This window comes from Salmo trutta, chromosome 2, assembly GCF_901001165.1.
Source record: "Salmo trutta chromosome 2, fSalTru1.1, whole genome shotgun sequence".
Classification (NCBI taxonomy): domain Eukaryota; kingdom Metazoa; phylum Chordata; class Actinopteri; order Salmoniformes; family Salmonidae; genus Salmo; species Salmo trutta.
This window is the reverse complement of record NC_042958.1, coordinates 48,439,628-48,449,533: the sequence shown is the minus strand read 5'-3', so window position 1 is coordinate 48,449,533 and position 9,906 is coordinate 48,439,628. Positions and strand designations below refer to the sequence as shown.

At 43.0% G+C, this 9,906-nt stretch overlaps 3 non-coding genes across 3 annotated transcripts; 2 read left to right on the top strand and 1 right to left on the bottom strand.

Annotated features, from left to right (window-relative positions):
* Window positions 1-1,490: 1,490 nt before the first annotated feature.
* On the top strand, window positions 1,491-1,563 carry trnar-ucg (transfer RNA arginine (anticodon UCG)). The gene has a single exon. It is a non-coding gene; the product is annotated as a tRNA-Arg (tRNA).
* Window positions 1,564-1,904: 341 nt separating this feature from the next.
* Window positions 1,905-1,976, top strand: trnam-cau (transfer RNA methionine (anticodon CAU)). The gene has a single exon. It is a non-coding gene; the product is annotated as a tRNA-Met (tRNA).
* A 1,162-nt stretch (window positions 1,977-3,138) lies between these two features.
* Window positions 3,139-3,210, bottom strand: trnaq-cug (transfer RNA glutamine (anticodon CUG)). The gene has a single exon. It is a non-coding gene; the product is annotated as a tRNA-Gln (tRNA).
* Between the last annotated feature and the right edge of the window lie 6,696 nt (window positions 3,211-9,906).

The following is a 9,906-nucleotide window of genomic DNA, read 5'->3' as shown; positions in this document are numbered from 1 at the left end:
AGCGGTTTACACGTCCACCCTTCCTAACGGGGAGCCAATCAAAAGTGGACATCCCATTCTTATGGAACATTCTATCCTTTTTGAAGGCTCCTTGGTTTTCTCTGCACTGTAATGTTTTACTGATTGCACTTAAAAAAAACAAAAAGTATTGTGTATTTATACATGGATATTTACTTATTATTGCTTGTGTATTTATTCCATTATTGTGTGTCTCTGTGAGCATTGATTCATGATAACGACACTTATCTGCCATGGTGCCTATATGTGATTGTATTCATTATTGATAGGCTACAGCTTTAGAATGAAAATCAAGTCATATTTGTTTTTATTTATCTACTAAATCTTTTGGGCTCCTGAGTGGCGCAGCGGTTTAAGGCACTGAATTTCAGTGCTAGTGATGTCACTACAGACACCCTGGTTCGATTCCAGGCTGGACAACCGGCCATGATTGGGAGTCCCATAGGGCGGTGCACAATTGGCCCAGGTTTGGCCGGTGTAGGCTGTCAGTGTAAATAAGAATTTGATCTTAACTGACTTGCCTAGTTAAATAAAAAATTCATTCAGATGAATGAGCATGTTATTAGTTTTATGAGGATATTAGTTAGCCTTCGGCATCACAGGTTTTGTCATTGTAGCAAGCCACATTATCTCTCTCTCATTGAACTGAGTCATTCGTATTGTGGCACTCTGTATCATTGACTTACATGTCTGCTCTGTGCAATTAAAGCATTGGAATGAAAATATGTCTCTGTGGATTTTGTTATATTACTCTGAAAATGTATATTGATGGTTAATTATTTGATTAATTGGCTGGTGGAATGATTAATGGAGGCGCGCACACAGTGGTGGAAAACGTTGCCAATTGTCATACTTAAGGTAAAGTAAAGAGACTTTAATGGAAAATGACTTGAATAAAAGTTTGTCACCATGTAAAATACTACTTAAGTAAAAGTCTAAAAGTATTTCGTTTAAAAAATACTTAAGTATCAAAAATAAATGTAATTGCTAAAATGTACTTAAGTATCAAAAGTAGAAGTAAATTCCTTATATTAAGCAAGCCAGATGGCACGATTATCTAGTTTTTTCCCATTTACAGATAGCCCGGGGCACACTCCAACACTCAGATAATTTACAAACAAAGCATTGTGTTTGGTGAGTCCGCCAGATCAGATTCAATGAGAAAAGTGAAAAATTATTCCTTCGTTTAATTTTCTCGAAATCTTCTCTAGCTAATGTCTTAAGTAACCTAATTTGTTATTACTCCAACCTCGTGAAAGTGACAAACTGACACGTTTTCATTATCGAAGGAGTGCCATTGATAACGGCGCGATAAGACCATTAGACCCGATTGCGTGTTTCTGCGCATGAGCACAGCTAGCCGGGGTTGCCATGACATCGCCTAAAATTCTTTCTTCATATTACATCATCTTTGATCTAAGGTTAAATAGTAGTAGCATTTAGATATCAAAAACGCGGTCATTCGTTATATAGACCGCGTGGCCTAATGGATAAGGCGTCTGACTTCGAATCAGAAGATTGAGGGTTCGAGTCCCTTCGTGGTCGTCTTTTGCTAAATCGTACGGTTCATGACGCAATACGAGAGCAACACTTATGTCTTGTTTGATGAATATTACTGCCACAATTGTCGCTAGGTACGTTCATTGGAATGCGAAAGTGTCAAGATTTGACAATGGCGTGATTCAGCATAACTTAATAGGCAAACAAGTTAAATGTTCTTATTTTTCATACTGTACACGACCGCATATAATTTCTACATCTTCTTGTACAGTTGCGGTAGCTAACGACTTCCAAACCGAGTGCACCCTTGCTTTCGCCTTCGAGTTGTACAGTGTGGGCGTTTCTAGCTGCGTATATTAAGGTAAGAGCGATAGGAATTTCTGTACAGCAGAGTGGCGCAGCGGAAGCGTGCTGGGCCCATAACCCAGAGGTCGATGGATCGAAACCATCCTCTGCTAGCTTTTTCTTCCTGTTCACGCGGAATCTGATGTTTTTTTTGCTCATTCATTGAAAAGCATTTCCTTGTAATTTATAGAAAAATACTGCAACAGCAATCAACTCAAATGAGATCAGCATGTCTACAAAAACTCAACATAGATGTTTTATCCTTTCAAACCAAAAATTCTAAATGTATTGATTACGTGAGAAAATAGACACAAGCAAGACTCATTCACGACCTAGATGCTCTGAGGGCGATTCCTTTGCAGTAGGCTCATTGGACTTCTCACTAGCCTCTGCTATGATGCCAATGTCATCTGAATCTCGGCCCGAGGTTCCTCTGCTGGCTCCTGCTCTGCTCTGACATCACCAGCAAGGCTCACTGCCTTGTTGATATGGTTTTTATTCTGCAGTGGAAGAAAGAGTAAACACATACTGAATTTAATATCTTACTTCAAATGAAATCTAATCGGATTGTATTGGTCACATACACATTGGTTAGCAGATGTTATTGTGAGTGTAGCGAAATGCTTGTGCTTCTAGTTCCAACAGTGCAGTAATATCTAACAAGTAATCTAACAATTCCACAACAACTACATAATACTCACAAATCTAAGTAAAGGGATGGAATAAGTATATATACATATAAATATATGGATGAGCGATGACCGAGCGGCATAGGCAAGATGCAATAGATGGTATAAAATACAGTATATACATATGAGATGAGTAATGCAAGATATGTAAACATTATTAAAGTGGCATTATTAAAGTGACTAGTGATCCATGTATTAAAGTGGCCAATGATTTCAAGTCTGTATGTAGGCAGCAGCCTCTCTGTGTTAGTGATGGCTGTTTAACAGTGAGATAAAAGGCCTTGAGATAGAAGCTGTTTTTCAGTCTCTCGGTCCCAGCTTTGATGCACCTGTACTGACATTGCCTTCTGGATGATAGCGGGGTGAACAGGCAGTGGCTCGGGTGGTTGTTGTCCTAGATGATCTTGTTGGCCTTACTGTGACATCGGGTGCTGTAGGTGTCCTGGAAGGCAGGTAGTTTGCCCCCGGTGATGTGTTGTGCAGACTGCACCACCCTCTGGAGATGCATTAACACAGCGAAAATGTAGGTAGGACAAATGTTGGTTGGAATACATGTGACAAATCTTCAAGGTCGTGATAAAAAATTAGGTTCTACCGAGATTTGAACTCGGATCGCTGGATTCAGAGTCCAGAGTGCTAACCATTACACCATAGAACCACGTTTTGCTGTGCATACTGCAACATATTTTGAACTATTGGAATCTCGTGTGTCATTATATGTAGAGCAAATACATTGTAAACAACCAGGAAGCTGACAGCTGGCTGTTTGGGAGGCAGTCGATATTGATTCATGCAACATAATGCTCCACATGTGATTGTTATCAATCGCAATGGGTAGCGCGAGCAAAATTCAAGGGACTCGCACACACAATATCTGGTTTAGGAGGCCAGTGCCTTATCAGTTAGACCACTGGGGCGCATTAGAATATATATATATATATATATATACCTACCTATATATATATATCTACCTACCTATATATATATATTCTAATGCGCCCCAGTGGTCTAACTGATAAGGCACTGGCCTCCTAAACCAGATATTGTGTGTGCGAGTCCCTTGAATTTTGCTCGCGCTACCCATTGCGATTGATAACAATCACATTATATATGCCGGAATGACTATAGGGGCTACAAATTCCTATTTGTACTGTCATATAAAAGCATTCTTTTCCATCTACGGCCAACACCGTGATGGTCAATTTTACCAAGGACATGGCATGGGTTAGCGAGAGTTGGAAAACCAGCTATCTACCTTTTCATGTTGGCACGTGGTCGCATGTTAGCTAGCTATCTATCTACCTATCTATCTATCTACCTATCTACCTACCTATACCTATCTACCTACCTACCTGACTAGCTAACTTTCATCTGACTGGAGCAATGTCTGTCTCTGGTGTACTTCCTCAGCTATCTCTGGTGGAGACCGACAATGTAGATATGTCTGTGTACACTTGGGTTGCGGTTATCTTCCTCTTTTTTAATTTTATTTATAAAAAAAATACGATTTTATCACCATCCGTCAATCACTGGCGACAGCTAGCTAACTAGCTATTTGCGAAAGGATATATTGTCATACTGCAGCAAGCGCTTTTAAAGGCCAAAATAATCAATATTCTCTTATAGATCATGGTGATAAACTTACCTCTGAATGAATAATATAAATTACTTTTTAAACAGGTCAACATTCACAAAGCCTCGGGGCCAGACGGATTACCAGGAAGTGTACTCAAAGCATGCATGGACCATGCAGTGACATTTTCAACCTCTCCCTGACCGAGTCTGTAATACCTACATGTTTCAAACAGACCACCATAGTCCCTGTGCCCAAGAAAGCGAATGTAACCTGCCTAAATGACTACCGCCCCGTAGCACTCACATTTGTAGCCATGAAGTGCGTTGAATGGCTGGTCATGGCTCACATCAACACCATCATATGGCGTGCTACCTGTCCCAGACCTGTTGTCCCAGACCTGCTGGAACCCTGACCTATTCACCGGACGTGCTACCTGTCCCAGACCTGCTGTTTTCAACTCTCTAGAGACAGCAGGAGCGGTAGAGATACTCTCAAAGATCGGCTATGAAAAAGCCAACTGACACTTACTCTTGTGTTACTGACTTGTTGCACCCTCGACAACTACTATGATTATTATTATTTGACAATGCTGGTCATTTATGAACATTTGAACATCTAGCCCATGTGCTGTTATAATCTCCACCCGGCACAGCCAGAAGAGGACTGGCCACCCCTCATAGCCTGGTTCCTCTCTAGGTTTCTTCCTAGGTTTTGGCCTTTCTAGGGAGTTTTTCCTAGCCACCGTGCTTCTACACCTGCATTGCTTGCTGTTTGGGGTTTTAGGCTGGGTTTCTGTACAGCACTTTGTGATATCAGCTGATGTAAGAAGGGCTATATAAATACATTTGATTTGATTTGATTTGATGATCATATCCTTAGACCCACTCCAATTTGCATACCACCCCAACAGATCCACAGATGACGCAATCTCAATCACACTCCACACTGCCCTTTCCCACCTGGACAAAAATAACTACTATGTGAAAATACTGTTCATTGACTACAGCTCAGCGTTCAACATCATAGTGCCCACAAAGCTCATCACTAAGCTAAGCACCCTGGGACTAAACACCTCCCTCTCCTTCCTGACAGGCCGCCACAAGGTGGTAAGGATCGGCAACAACACATATGCCACGCTGATCCTCAGCACTGGGGCCCCTCAGGGGTGTGTGCCTAGACCCCTCCTGTACTCCCTGTTCACCCACGACTGTGTGGCCAAGCACGACTCCAACACCTTTATTAAGTTTGCTGACGACACAACAGTGTTAGAGGCCTGATCACCGACAACAATGAGACAGCCTATAGGGTGGAGGTCAGAGGCCAGGACAACAACCTCTCTCATTGTGAGCAAGACAAAGGACTATAGGAAAAGGAGGGCCAAATGGGCCCCCATTAACATCGACGGGACTCAAGTGGAGCGGGTCGAGAATTTCAAGTTCCTTGGCGTCCAGATCACCAACAAACTATCATGGTCCAAACACACCAAGACAGTTGTGAAGAGGGCACAACAACACCTTTTCCCCCTCAGGAGACTGAAAAGATTTGGCATGGGTCCCCAGATCCTCAAAAAGTTCTACAGCTGCATCATTGACAGCATCCTGACAGGTTGCATTACCGCCTGGTATGGCAACCTCTCGGCATCTGACCGGAAGGCACTACAGAGGGGTAGTGCATACAGTCCAGTACATCACTGGTGCCAAGCTTCCTGCCATCCAGGACCTATATACTAGGCAGTGTCAGAGGAAGGCCCAAAAAACTGTCAAAGGCTCCAGTCACCCAAGTCATAGACTGTTCTCTCTGCTACCGCACGGCAAGCGGTACCGGAGCGCCAAGTCGAGGACCAAAAGGCTTCTTAACAGCTTCTACCCTCAAGCCATAAGACTGCTGAACAACTAATTTAATCAAATGGCCACCTGGACTATTTACACTGAACCCCCCTTTTGTTTTCACACTGCCTCTGTTTGCTGTTTATTATCTATGCATGGTCACTTTACAAATTACCTCGATTAACCTGTGCCCCCGCACATTGATTCGGTACCGGTACCCCCTGTATATAGACTCGTTATTGTTATGTAAACAAACTCACTCTCCCTGCCTGTTTCATTACACTACGATGAGAGCCGTCTGCAGACAATGATCAGCTAGGGGGAAATCAGATGTTCAGCATTTTGATGCCATATTAATAATTATATAAAATAATGCAACAAATTTTCCACCAACAGGTTTCTGTGCCAATGCACCACACAACCAATAAAAAAAAATCATACCGACTTCGGGCACTTCAATATCATGGTTTTCAACACCTCAATAAATAGACTGTCAATCTCAACAAATAGAAAATACGTTCCTTCCTACCTTGTGGGCTTACCCAGTATAAAAGGCTGGTTTGACAATCTCCGAATGTCATTAAACTTTTTGGTGATTTGTTGGATTGATTGATTGTATTTGTCAGTTAAAAAAATACATACTGTATATAAGATTTGTCAAAGTGACCAGGATTGCACAATAAAGTCGGGGACTTATTTCCGTTGTGGTCCCTATTTTTTTTACATAAATAAATATACAGGCACATTACAGAGATACACTGTGGCATTGGGCTCTCGAGTGGTGCAGCGGTCCAAGGCACTGCATCTCAATATAAGAGGTGTCACTACAGTCCCTGGTTTGAATCCAGGCTGTATCACATCTGGCCGTGATTGGGAGTTCCATCAGGTGGCGCACATTTGGCCCAGTGTCGTCCAGGTTTGGCCTGGGTAGGCCATCATTGTAAATAAGAATTTGTTCTTAACTGACTTGCCTGGATACAGAAAAAAAAATACAGAAAAAAATGCTTGACCTCCAGATGAGTATGGGAGGGGAGTTTAAGTACAATTCTTACAAGTTTGTTTTGGCTGGTCTGTAGCTTATTCTTTATATGTTTGGGGCTGCTGGTGAACCATTGAGGTATAGGCAAAATCAAAGTTACACTGCACTAGCGCACTTGAGCCTTTAGGGTGTCTATAGCTAGGTTTCCACCCAATTGGTGACAGTTTTTATGTCAATATTCCATTGGAGCCTGGTGGGAGGAGCTATAGGAGGACAGGCTCATTGTAATGGCTGGAATGGCATAAATGGAAACAGAGGGAAACATGTGGTTTCCATATGTTTGATGTGTTTGATACCGTTCCATTTATTCCATTCCAGCCATTACAATGAGCCCGTCCTCCTATAGCTCCTCACACCAGCCTCCCCTGGAATTGTCTAAAATCTGCATAAAAATCATATGCATATTTTCCCATCAGAGTTGTGTTTCCATCAAATTCACTTATTGCGGATAAAGTGTGTTCTAGCCAATAGCTCACAGATGCAGTGTGGGTTTAGCCTACTACATGATGAGATTATTATGGATAAGAGCAAAATTATTTTTATTTGTCAACGGCAGCCAAGCATCGATCATCATGTCACCAGAATAAGACCCTTGATATTTATTGAAAGGAGCTCTTTCACCACCTGGTGAAGTACACAATAACGTATTTCATCTGTAGCCTATTAAACTGCATCCCATGATGTCTTTGACATTTTTTATCCAACGTACTTAACTCGCATTAAAAGGTTGGATGGAAACCTGGTTAATGTAAAGCCATTATAAGGATGCTGGAATTATATACTGCTCAAAAATATAAAGGGAACACTTAAACAACACAATGTAACTCCAAGTCAATCACACTTCTGTGAAATCAAACTGTCCACTTAGGAAGCAACACTGATTGACAATAAATTTCACATGCTGTTGTGCAAATGGAATAGACAACAGGTGGAAATTATAGGCAATTAGCAAGACACCCCCAATAAAGGAGTGGTTCTGCAGGTGGTAACCACAGACCACTTCTCAGTTCCTATGCTTCCTGGCTGATGTTTTGGTCACTTTTGAATGCTGGCGGTGCTTTCACTCTAGTGGTAGCATGAGATGGAGTCTACAACCCACACAAGTGGCTCAGGTAGTGCAGCTCATCCAGGATGGTACATCAATGCGAGCTGTGGCAAGAAGGTTTGCTGTGTCTGTCAGCGTAGTGTCCAGAGCATGGAGGCGCTACCAGGAGACAGGCCCGTACATCAGGAGACGTGGAGGAGGCCGTAGGAGGGCAACAACCCAGCAGCAGGACCGCTACCTCTGTGCAAGGAGGAGCAGGAGGAGCACTGCCAGAGCCCTGCAAAATGACCTCCAGCAGGCCACAAATGTGCATGTGTCTGCTCAAACGGTCAGAAACAGACTCCATGAGGGTGGTATGAGGGCCCGATGTCCACAGGTGGGGGTTGTGCTTACAGCCCAACACCGTGCAGGACGTTTGGCATTTGCCAGAGAACACCAAGATTGGCAAATTCGCCACTGGCGCCCTGTGCTCTTCACAGATGAAAGCAGGTTCACACTGAGCACATGTGACAGACGTGACAGTCTGGAGACGCCGTGGAGAACGTTCTGCTGCCTGCAACATCCTCCAGCATGACCGGTTTGGCGGTGGGTCAGTCATGGTGTGGGGTGGCATTTCTTTGGGGGGCCGCACAGCCCTCCATGTGCTCGCCAGAGGTAGCCTGACTGCCATTAGGTACCGAGATGAGATCCTCAGACCCCTTGTGAGACCATATGCTGGTGCGGTTGGCCCTGGGTTCCTCCTAATGCAAGACAATGCTAGACCTCATGTGGCTGGAGTGTGTCAGCAGTTCCTGCAAGAGGAAGGCTTTGATGCTATGGACTGTTCCCCAGACCTGAATCCAATTGAGCACATCTGGGACATCATGTCTCGCTCCATCCACCAACGTCACGTTGCACCACAGACTGTCCAGGAGTTGGCGGATGCTTTAGTCCAGGTCTGGGAGGAGATCCCCCAGGAGACCATCCGCCACCTCATCAGGAGCATGCCCAGGCGTTGTAGGGAGGTCATACAGGCACGTGGAGGCCACACACACTACTGAGCCTCATTTTGACTTGTTTTAAGGACATTACATCGAAGTTGGATCAGCCTGTAGTGTGGTTTTCCACTTTAATTTTGAGTGTGACTCCAAATCCAGACCTCCATGGGTTGATAAATTGGATTTACATTGATTATTTTTGTGTGATTTTGTTGTCAGCACATTCAACTATGTAAAGAAAAAAGTATTTCATTAGATTTTTTCATTCATTCAGATCTAGGATGTGTTATTTTAGTGTTCCCTTTATTTTTTTGAGCAGTGTATTTTGGACGAATGTGTGTATGGCTACAGGAGACTTTTGAAGTAGCCTAATCAGATTAAAACATTGTGACAAGATGCGTTTATGCCACATATAAAACGTAATACATTTTAAAAGTTAAATGATAATATGCTATATTGAAGAATTCGGTTCTAGGTGCATGAGGAATAGCCGTTTGGATTGGAGAGGAGGCAGAGTGTGTTAAGTTTTCCTGACCAACCGGGTCTGCCGGGATCATATGTTGTCACATTATTATAGGATGACTTGGCAGAATGATGATCTGAAACAGACAGCGCATCTCAGTATCTTAAGTAAAAATACAGCCAGACTAGTCTGCGACTGTGCCTTTCTAGACCTTATGAACTGTCCAGAGTAGACCGACAACTGATCCAAATGGAATGAAACGTTCAAGTCACAGAGCCGACAGTAGAATTTTGTACTCACTTGAAATGTTTCATCGCATTGTGGTGTTGTAGACTAGTCTAGGAAGGATACTTGTATTGTCCCTAAACAAAATCAATAGGGGAGCTTTTTGAGCTGCGTACTTCAAGGCTTCACTGTATTTTCATGCG